Source organism: Gobio gobio, assembly GCF_949357685.1.
Source record: "Gobio gobio genome assembly, chromosome: 20".
Classification (NCBI taxonomy): domain Eukaryota; kingdom Metazoa; phylum Chordata; class Actinopteri; order Cypriniformes; family Gobionidae; genus Gobio; species Gobio gobio.
The window spans coordinates 8,263,439-8,276,056 of NC_137113.1; positions in this window are offsets into that span (position 1 = coordinate 8,263,439).

Genomic DNA, 12,618 nt, shown 5'->3' on the forward strand with positions numbered 1-12,618 from the left:
TAATCAGTTCGATGTGCATTGCATGCACTTGGGATGGGACTCATAAGGAAATATTGATTCTGGTTCGGATTCCTTAAATATTTTTTTTTTTCTAAGGAAGGAATCATTCCTCCCGAACAAAATGTTCTGTTTTTGTATGAGTGCTTTAAAAAAGTACCAGCAAAACTCCATCCATAATGTCAGCAGAACAAAGTCAGCAAAGTAAACTCACAAATGTCAAGTATGCATAACAGCTCACGGCTAATTTTGTGTCGGACATGATAAAAGTATTAACTCGGATTCGGTGAATAAGAAAATAATCTGATTCACTGAACCAATCAGTTAATCAGTGGGTGACTCAGTCCAATGATTCATACTGACTCCTTATAAAGAGCTTGCTAATGCGATCACAAGTCAAACTATGCTGGGCAAGATGTTTGTTCTTGTAGGCAAACCTGTGAAAAACTGATTATTTAAAACTATGTCTACTAGGGGTGTAACGGTACATAAAACTGGCGGTTCGGTACATTGAAGTCACGGTTCGGTACGGGTTCGGTACAGCAGTTTTCCAAAATTGCTTTTTATTTATTTTTATGAAACAGTAGTATATTGGAAATTAAAATAATAAAATTATAACTAGAAGTTCATTGAAGATATTGCCGTAAACTATATAGGGAGCCCTTACTTGCACATTAATATTAAAGGTTAACAACAGAGCCCAAACTAAAATCAGCCGCTATTTATTTTTAGGTGTACTAATCAACACTCAAATAACTCATTGTACGCAAACATGTAAACTTCACATGAGGCAGTTTTTGCTTTAACTTCTAAATCTAATTATAAAATAGTTTTTTCTCCAATTCGTTGTTGAAATATAATCCTTTATACATACACTAAATAATCAAGACATCACTAACAGGTTAAGTAGAAAATAATGAATATATAGGCTAATATAGTGCATATAGTTAGTGAAAGAGTTGATTTCTCCAGTGAATAAAAGCTGCGGACACTGAATGACTTCCTGAGGTCATGTGATGCTACATGACATTGTTTAGTTTACAGCTGTTACATTGAGGTCTTTCCGCCATTGAAACACTGATTGAGCGATTACACCACATATGATACGTTTCAGTAAGTTGTAATGTATCCTCAACATACCTTAAGAAATTAATTCATGTTTATTCTTTAGGAAGAGATGATCGATCGCATTCACAGATGCTCTCGTTCACAGATGATCGCGTTCACGCTTGCGTGCCGCGCGGGCACTTAAACGCGCCTATACAGTGATCAGACACGTCACATTAAAGAGTCAAAATTAACTGAATACTATATATGTTCGTGTGGGAACTCGGATTGAAGTGTGTTCCACGTGTAAAACAAGCCGACTGTTAACTGTTAAAGATTGCCTTTGGAACCGTTCGTTACACATGTGCACCAAACCGAAAGCCCTGTTCGGTACGAATACCCTAATGTCTACTTATTTATATCTTTGAATTATTTTTAAGCAGTGTTTTTTCTTGTCAAATTAAATTCAGATTTCAAGTTTACAACTCACTCACTTTGCTATAGTCAACCAGAACTAAACAGCCATTGTTCTGACCAAGAACCACCCACTTTTACCAAAAGAAACCATCTGACTGACACAAGAGATCAATCAAAGGACGCATTTACATTACATGGTTCAATTTACCCAATTTAGAGTTTTTGTGGCACAGATCGGATATAACCCACGGACGTATAAGCAGGTTAAAAGCACATGGATTCCGATGTTCTCAGATTGGTTTCAGGCCATATTCATATGTTGAAATAATTCTGATATGAATCGGATACAGATCGGATATTTCCTTGTCAATGCAAGTCGTACGTCATTGAAAAAGCGACGGTGGCGAATGACGGCAACTCAGGTGGACACCAACCGCGATCACATGACTCTTTTCAATGGCAAAATGGAGGAGGAAGGCTCAACCCAATGTTTTGCTGACCTTAAAAGATGGTGCAGAAAGCAAAAGTGTGTATTATCCAGTCCACTGAAAATCTTTACTTCCTTTTCGGCATAAGCTATTCCTGGTCAGTACGTCTACCTTGGGTTGTTTCGCCAGGTGTATAGTGTGAATGCAGATATTGGATATGGGTCACTTTTAAAAGAATATGTAAACTGGATGTGAAGAAAATCGGATATAGTCAACAAATCTGCATTGGGCATCAAGACCTGCAATGTAAATGCCGCCATGGTGTGTTTAGTGGTGGATTAGACTACACTCTAAAAAATGCTGGGTTAAATACAACCCAAGTTGGGTTGAAAATGGACTAACCCAGCAATTGGGTTGTTTTAACCCAGTGAATGGGTTGTTTTAACCCAGCGGTTGGTTAAATGTTTGCTCAAAACAACCCAATTGCTGGGTTAAAACAACCCAATTGGTGGGTTAGTCCATTTTCAACTCAACTTGGGTTGTTTTTAACCAAGCATTTTTTATTGATTGAATTAATGAATTAATATATAATATTAATAGTTAATATCTAACTAAACATCCTGAATTCAATGATTTGATGCAAACTTTTTTTTATTACAATGTGGACTGATAAAAAAAAAAAAAACATGTCTGTCTTTTATCCTGGAAGTCAGCCAATCAGATTTGATCCCAGCTTTTTTTCACATGGTCAGTGAGTGTCCATGACATTAAGGAAACACTATCTTTGCATTTTAGTACAAACTAAATATTCAAGAACTGTTATCAGCACCAGTAATGATAAAAAAATATTGCTACATTTTTATTTTATTTTATTTTTTTAAAGGAATTAGTTCTCTGGTGTGCACATATAAGTACCTCAAACAGATAAGAAAAGACTTATCATCTTGAAAAAATTCATAAGGGTTTTTGTTTTCCTTCTCTGCATCTTTCTGACACGGCACATCACCTGTCACCGTGCACAGATTCTGTTTGTTTAGTTGCTTTCTTCACAACTCCAGGAGGATTTTTTTTCTTCTTAACACGTAAAATGCGCAGTTGTGTGTGTTTTTTTTTTTTAGACTTTTCACTTCCCAGAATCCTCTTGTGTCTCTTCTTGCATCCAACTCAATCAATACCTCACACTATGCCTGGGGCGCCATTCTGCAAAATACTACATCCAATTTACACACAGAAATAAGCAACTTTCCAGTGGGTAGTACATAATCACACAAAACAAAAACAGCCAAGACACAGCGGCCGCAGATTCTAAAGATGCCGCTGACCTCCATTTACATGGGAAAATCACACCTCAGCCTCTGTGCGGCTGGTGCCAGAGCCGCCCGCTCTCGTTTGGATAAAAGAGGCTGTTTTGGGTGTTGAGTCACACCTCCAAATCTTGCTCGGATGTGTTTGTGTCACGGTGGCGGAGCCGGCTCGCTAGCGTGAACGTCGTCTTTATCCGCCGTGTTCTCTGAGGACCGTACCTGAGCCCCTCGCTGAGAGGAGAGCGCATTCGCTTTATCATCTCGTGCACACACACACACATATAGATGCACGTGCTTTTGTTATGAGCTTGTTGAAAGTACTGTAGGTAAACAGAAAAGGAAGGTGGTTTGAGCAGTGAGTTTCCTTTGTAAACACAATAAAATGTTAACTTCACCATGAAATCAAAATGAACAGTTCTGGAATATTATAGCAGTATATATTATAAATGATTCATCCATGCACATCATCATTATAGGACAACCTGCCACTCACATGAGATCGACCAATAGCAAAACACAACCATCCAAACATCCAATCAATTCACAAAGGAAAAAATCAAGTCACACCCTACACTTTTCTTGTTCCTGAAGCCATTTCACTCGCCTATACGTCACAATACGTCCATTTCATGCCGACTTTAACAGGTATGATGCAAAATAAAGCCACATTTAGTCAGATTAATGAGTCGCTTGTTTTGGAAAACAACATTAATTCATTTGAAAAACTATAACTGTTATAAGCTTTGTGAAAAAGATTAGTTTTATTAATCAAATCTACACTACAAATGATCGTAATTATAAAGACTGTAAAAATGCTGCAGTAAAACCTGTTAACTGGTTAACAGTAAGTTCCTTCACTCTATACAGTGAAAAACTGTAAAAGCGGAACATTCTGTGTAATTCTACAGTAAAATACTGTTAAATGTACAGTCATCATCAGCTCACATTTTATGTTTTTTTATTGAAATAAGTATGTTTCTGCTTAGTTATTTCTTTTAAGTTATGGTTTTAAACATTATAATAACATTATATAAGTTATGGAATAATACATTAGGGTTTTATGTTAAGTCTTATGTTGTTAAAGGGATAGATCATCCAAAAATGAATATTACTGAGGTCACCTCAATCACACCTCATGATTTACTGACCCTCAAAGTTACCTAGGTGTATATGACATTCTTCTTTCAAAAGAATACAATCGGAGTTATACAAAATTGTATTCAACTTAAGCAAAAAGTGTAACTGGCACTATGACGAAGTGTTTTGAACTGCGAGAGGCGTGACACTTTCTGGGTAAGTTTAATACAGAATTAAGGCGGCCTGCCAGAAGCTAGATATTTTACTTTATAAAGTTTTAAATATGAAAATATTTTTTAATAAACAAACCCATCGGTTCGCTTCAGAAGGCCTTTATTAGCCAAGTTTCAACACCCTTTTATAATGGATGGATGCACTTTTTTGGGCAAAAAATTTTAGGCTTGCATTCACTGCCATAATAAAGCTTGGATTAGCCAGGAGGTTTTTATAATATTACTCTGATTGTTTTCATGATGGTGTTTAGTATTTGTGTCTATGACACTTTTTCCACCGTGTGTATATTAGTACTTACTTTAGCTTGTGGAAGCTTTGATTAATCATATCTTTCTACCTCAGTTTTTAAGGTGGTTGTCAGTATATTATAACGGTAAAAATGATTTTAACGTTTGGTATATTAACATTGTGAAATTACATTTTTATATTTCAGTTAATTCTATATTAACTGAAATATAAAAATGTAATTTCACTCTGTAAAACTATATGTATATATATATATTATATATAATATATAATATAATATAATTAATATAATATAATATAATATAATATAATATAATATAATATAATATAATATAATATAATATAATATAATATAATATAATATAATATAATATAATATTTATTTATTTATTTACCAACAGTGTATTCAAACCCACAGTGTTGTTTCAAACTGCCTCATGCACCGATTGGGCGGATTGTGTGCGTCTGTCAAATTGTGAATAACAATAATTTATTTCTGTGCGTATGTGACATAAAGAAGAATGAATGGTCACCCCGAAATACATTATTTATGGACCCTGAGTGTCAGACCAGACTGGTGAACTTGAACCGCCCCGTTTCTTCCCCTTAAATTGGTGAGATTTAATTTAGGACACTGCAAATGTGACGCGTTTCCCCGCCAAACATTCACAAAGACATGCATTACGCATTTGATTTACATTACATCCACTTTTTCCCTCTTCCTGCAACAGAATAAGCCATAAAATGCAATGTAAACCAATAAAGCAATACGGCAGCCGAATAAAATGTATAAAAGTTCACCTCGAAACCCTGTAAAATAAAGTTAGCATGGCTTGACAACACAATGGTTCTCTCCTTGTGTGTACACATGTACCTCCTCTTGTCTCACCTCATGTCTGTGTCTAAATTTTCCTTGCATTGTGTTTACTGTATATGCCAATAGTGTAATATTAAACAAAACCAGTGTGTCCGGTGTCAGAATGATAGATTACGGCAGCCAGGCAAGGTCACCCCAGAGGGCCAAGGAGCCCTGTCTCACTCTTGCAGTTAACACTATATCCGTATTGTATGAGTGTCACGAGCAATCCAATGATTTATTGCTTGGAAGGGTCTGCTCAATTTTTTTCCCCCTCTCTCTCTCTCTGCCTCTCTTTTTCCTGCCTGACCAAATTGCACATTTTCTGGAGAAGGAGGCAAAAATATCCCAGCACATAGATTAGCCTGATCTTCTGCTTTGTTTGGATGGATTCGCCGTGTTGGGAGAAAAATTTAGGCATGCTGCTGATGTGTCTGGCCCGTTGTTAACAATTTTTCATAGCTGATGTTTGCCAACGAGGAATCATTTAGATGGCAAAGAGAACGACCACGTGGATGAAACTTGTCAACAACATGCCTGAGTCACATTTCACCCCACAATCAAACAAAATGAATAAGAAATTATATTTTCAAATCTTGCATTATAAATCTAATTGCATTCACATTGCATTAAAAATAACAATTTTAGGGGGACTTTTTGCATTGTGTCCATCCCTCTTTCTCTCTCTCTCTCTCTATGTATACATGTATATTATGATAAAAAAGTTACAGTGATGAGAATTTAATGAGAAAAAATACAGTATATATGTACATAAACAAATAAGAGTAATGAGAAAATGAGTGGGTAAATATGTGTAATTAATAAACCTATGAATAAACATAAAATATATGGTCCCGAAAACAAGCAAAATATAATTTATTTTTTTGGATTTCGAGGTGAAATGTCAAATTCCATCACAAACTAAACAAATTAATGAATAAACACACATAATTACATGACCATCATACAGCAAATGATCATCCAATGAAGAAAACATTAGCACTGACCTCAGAATGAGCGTGGTGTCACATTTCGGCGGCCCTGCACCAGGCCCATGATAAGATGAAGCATCGTTGCCTCAAAGGGGTTTCAGGCGGCCTGGAAAATAATGGTTTGCCACTTATCAAGCTGTAGTCACTCCTCACTTGCAAGCCATTTTCCTACAATCAATAAAAACATGAGGCTCTGATGCAATTAAATTGATTGCATTTCTTTCTTCTTGTTTTTATTCTTCATCTTCTCTAGGACGGCAAACAAACGCTCTGCCAAACTGAATACATTCAGAAGTGCTTACAATGAGATGCCCGTATTGGCATAATTAACACAATCAGGCAGGAATGGAGACATTTAGCCCCGGTTTCACAGACAAGGCTTAAGCCTAGTCTCTGACTAAAATGCATGTTTGAGCTGTTTTAGCTGAAAGTATCTTAAAATATTTTTTGAAGATGCACACCAGTAATGTTTTTTTTCTAATGTTTAAATGTCCTAAGGCCTAATCCTGGTTTAATCTAAACCCTGTCTGTGAAACAAGGCCTTAATGTTTAACATTTAACTCCAGTTTAACCAGATCATGGACTAAAAGTGTATGTCTGTGACTTCTCTGATAGCACACACAGCCATCTATTCAATATGCACTTTTTACAGCATTTGCGTGTATGCAATTGGCCTATGTCTCTTAAAGTGTAACTTTGCCGATTTTCAACCCACTTTGTGTTGTTACAATGTCAGTAGTACATGTAAGTGAACAATGTTTACTCATTCTCTGTGTTACCTGGGCCGATTTTTTTTAAATGTTATTTTCCTGCAAAACATCAGGTAGACTTTTGACAGCTCCAGGGCTTTCGTGAAATCTGTAGATTATATTTCCATATTTTTATATCCCCGCCCATGGACAGTCAGATCAACAGAGGGTTATTAATTCAATTAAAAGTTATTGTAAGGGTAAATTTATTACTGAAAATTGTATTGTACCATTTTTAATCTTTAAAAGCATTAATGGGAGTGGAAGTTAGGGGTTGGGCGGAACTGACAGAACCAAAAGTAATTCACTTTCACTAAATGTATGTTTTGGATTTTGAAGTCAACACATTGAGACTAAAAGTTTACTGGGAAGTATTTCCTACTAAAGTAAGACGGTATTTGACTCTGGTAAATGTATCCATAGCAGACTGTCCTGCTGAAAAGCTAGTTTGATAGTTTTAGCTGGTCTCGGAGGCTGGTTTTAGAGGGGTTTTGGGCACTTTTTTAGCTGGCCAGGCTGGTCTTAGCTGGTCAAGCTGCAGACCAGCTAAAACCAGCTAAACATCCGCTTGGCCAGCCTGGGAGACCAGCTTAAACCAGCTACTTCTAGCTTAAACCAGCTAAGACCAGCCAGCCAACCAGCCTAGGCTAGTCTAGGTTGTAGCTGTTTTTTTCAGCAGGGTGGTGCGAGTGGCCTTAGATGGCAACATGCTCAGTGCATTATGGGTGTTGAAAGTTTTCCTACCTATTTGGCAAAAGGGAAGACAACAGCCTTTTTTTCTCAATTCTATAGGCAGCCAAGTTTTATTGAAGACCAGAGTTGCAATGAAAGTACCAGCGGTATACTGAAAATATTAAATGTGGATTTGCTCTTTTTTAAAAGTTTATTGGATGTTTTTTAAAGAATTATGAAGCCTAAAACAGAACTCATGGCTCTCTATCTGTAGGTTTCCTTGCCTCGGTCATGTGACTAAGAGACTGTAAATGAAGTTCTAGGCCCACAATGGCCATTTTACAATCACAAACTGGCACGAATTTGGTCCACTTGGTATGTTCCAGGATAAGAGGTGAAAATCTAAAAGCTCTCAAAAACAAAACAAACCTCTCATGACAACAATCAGTTAATTAAATGTCCTCCAGAAGTCTGACTGAACATAAGGGTATAAGAAGTTGCGTCAGCTCAGCTTTTGTGAGTTTAAAACACCGCTCATTTTGAACAAATCCACCCAATGAAGTCAAGATTCATACACACTTATTGAATTTCCAACCATCTGCTCTGTTTAGATACTTGCAGCGTTTGGCCTTAATGAGTCCAGTACAGAGAGAACCTGTTGAATTATTAATCAAGATGAGCGAGAGATTAAAACAGCCTTCTCAACCACTCATCTTCAGATTAGTTACTGTAAAAACAGCAACTGTGTGATGGTTATAGGTGGTGGAGATCAGTTCATCCCGCACTAAACCTCAAAAACACATTTTACATTTTAAAGAAGCAAACATGAAAAGGATCATCATTTTTTAAATGTAGGTTGGACGTCAATAGCATTGCATGTTATTGGTTCTTTAGCTTCTCGTAAGCAAATTTTTTTTATATAAAAGAAAGAGGAGAAGATTGTCAGTGAAAATGACTTGATCTGTTCCTCACACAAATATTCCTTCAAGTTTAAAAAAACAACAACATGAAACTTTATGCAATGTATCAGTTCAAATAAGCATTTTTTTTTTCTCGTGCATTGCCACCATTTAATTAACTGCTAATGCACTTCCTGTATTGCACATGTTGGCGTCAGACGGGGGTTTGACGCAAACAGAAAGTGGAAACAGTAGTTTCGGGCTAAAGGGCAGATTTGTGTTGCCCTGATTTTCTAATTGAGATGAAATTATTCATTGAACGCTTGAAAATTACACCGCCCACTGTTCCCGCACAAACGCCTGAACTACCTAGGGCTTACAGAATTTAACATGTAAATTGCAGAAGAACATAGAAATCTCGCTCCAAGTCCCAGAAGATCGAGATTAAAATCGAACACATGGAAGCGGTTTCCTTTCCTCTCTGACATTGTTGTGTTGAAAAACTCTTCTGAAATGAGATGTAGGCAAGGTGAAGATGAGCCCTATAATGAGATTTTGAGAGGGAGAAAAAGCTGTCTATCTTTATCTGTTTAAACAGATTAACTAAGGATATTCGCACACTTCAAATGTCTTTTCTCCTGAAAGTCTGTGAAAATTAGTCAGTGTTTCATGCGATTAAACACTTCAGATGTTGCTTCATGAGAAAATACTTCTCAAAAGAATGACACCGAACTTAAACCTATATACTAATGAAATGTGTATACAGCCTAGTTTATTTTGTCTTAATGAGTCATGACTGTGATACTGTAGGATCGTGAAATGGTCCCAACCAATAATATGTTTATGAATACAGAAAAGCAGAACAAATCCCAAAGGATCACACGGTTACACTTTATTTTAAGGTGTTCTTGTTACACTGTATTATATACTTAAAAACTGGGTAATTTTAAGAACTGTAACTATGTATAAGGTTAGGATTATGGCTTGGTTTGGTTTGGTTTGGTTTAGGGTTAATTGCATGTAATTATGCATAATTTAGAGTTATTACTATAGTAACTACGTGTAACATATGCAACAATGATACTGTAAAATAAAGTGTTACCGACCACACTTTTTACCTATACTCACAATTTTAAGTATATTAAATATGTTTTTAATATGTATTCAAGTAAAATATTGGTAACACTTTACAAGGTTTCATTTGTTAACATGAACTAATGATGAACAATAATACAACATCATTTATTATTAATGTTTTAAGATCAAAAGTTGTATCTGTTAACATGTGAACTAACATGAACTTGAACATTTTTATTAACTAACATTAACAAAGTGTAATAAAAGCTGTACAAATAGTTTGTTCATTGTTTATGTTAGTTAATGTGTTAACTTAATCAATAAGAACTTGCTGTAAAGTGTTTTAGAAAAATGTTTAGTTTTACAATCATTCAAAAATTCCTGCTTATTAAAATGATTTAAATGCAAGTAAATATTAAAATAATTAGAATTATACTAAACCACTTTTTTTTAATACAAAGTAAAAAAAAAGTTGCTGCCTTAACATTTTTAAGTACAATCAACTTGAATGTTTAAGTCATTTCAACTTAAATTACATTAAACTGACTTTTAAAAAATGAGTTGAATCTTATATTAAAAAAATTAAAATTGCTCAATTAAGTTAAAGCAATGTAAAAACATGTTGTCATATTATTTTTTTTTACAGCGGTCCAGGTCACAGAATAAAGCTATATTTAGTAACGTGAATTATAATGTATTAATCATTAAGCATTAAAAATAAATCAGTTTTCTTGCATTTTTACTTATAGCATAACTAAGCACATTATTGTATTGCAATACTATACAAATATCGGTATAGGGTTGAATTCTCACTATTAACTTTATTAGCATGCATATTACTAATATTGGCTGTTTATTAGTACTTATAAAGCACATATTAATGCCTTATTCTGAATGAACTTATTCTATATCCCTTAATCACCCAATTCCAACACCAACTACCTTATTAAGCAGTAGTTTATTGAGGCAAAAGTCATAGTTAATAATACATATGTGTTCCCAATACTAAAGTGTTACCAACATGTCTATTCTAAATACAATACAAATGATAATGATACTTTGGGAGATTATATACTGATATATTGGGAGGTTTCATGAGGATCAACCCTTTAATTGTCTATTTTTGATGGGGTTAGAGCAGATAAAGACATCTCGCAAAGATAAGACCCTCGGTGCAAACACCTTGACGCTACCACGAGTTCTTTCCGAGCAAATGGCATGCAGCGATATGCAGTTTTCATGGTCACAAGGATGTCATACAGTCAGACCCACTGTACGCTTTACGCGCAAAGCCTGAAACATGATGTTATCATACGCTCACAGGAAGGACAGCACAAGCAGTCAGAAGACCAGACCAAACCAAAGTCTCGGCTCAATGCCACCACGGGCGGCGCGTCCCCCGGGAGAGAGATGGAGAGGAGCATTAAACCTTATCAAGTTTCCTCATGTAAATATTTCAGAGGCTTTGCCTTTTATTCCACTCGGATGCTCGCACCAGTCTAAAAGTGAAATGCTAAATTTTAATATTGATCAATTTTTAATGGTTGATAAATTATAGGCTGCTAGAGTGGCAGAGTAAAGTAATTGTTAATAGATCTGGGGTATTTGCAGCAGAGGATGGGGATAAAGCATCTGACTGCTGTAAAGATGACACGCTTAAATAATGCAGGGGAGTCTGAGCCGTCAAATAATTGACCTAAAATATGTCGCCGGGTGGAATCTGCTGAAGCGTGAGAGTGGATCTCTTCACGTTAGCAGTGCTTGCTCACTGTCCTATTAAGTTTAATGCTCTTTTTCTGATGTTTAAGATGTCTCAAACATGGGCTAAAGCTCACTTAATACATTCTTAAATTGACTCAATCTGTGTATTACCAAATAATTCTGTCTGCGTTCAACTTCCATTAGAGCTCGACACAGTTGCGCTGAATTTTGAATGAGCGCTATAGCAGAAGCAGACGTGTGGCGCTCAAGGCCTCCCTGAGGTTTTGATTTTATCAATTGCTAGAAAATGTATTTAGGAGACTTTTCATGTTCACCCAGCAATGATAATAAATCATTTGTTAGGTTGATCATGAAGCTAAAATAAAAATTAATACAAAAGGCAAAGTTGGTGAAAACTTCCACATGTGTCTTGGGATCAGAATATCTTAAAGACATAAGGGTGGACTTGAATCAGTAAGCGACTACCCAGAACACCCTAGCAACCACATTGCAACACACACAAACACATTTAGAACGCCTAGCAACCACATAGCAGAAGACGACAAGTTTTGCACAACTCAAGGTTCACTCAAATTGCGACTTTTTAAAATGTTTTTTGAAAGGAGGCTGCCTTTATTTGATCAAAAATACAATAACAGTAACATTGTGAAATATTATTACAATTTAAAATAACTGTTTTAATACATGCTAAAATAAGCTGAATTTTCAGCATCATTACTCCAGTCTTCAGTGTCACATGATCCTTCAGAAATCATTCTAATATGAGGATTTGATGCTCAAGAAACATATTACTATACTATACTATACTATACTATACTATACTATACTATACTATACTATACTATACTATACTATACTATACTATACCAATTCGAACCATACCATACCATAATACACAATA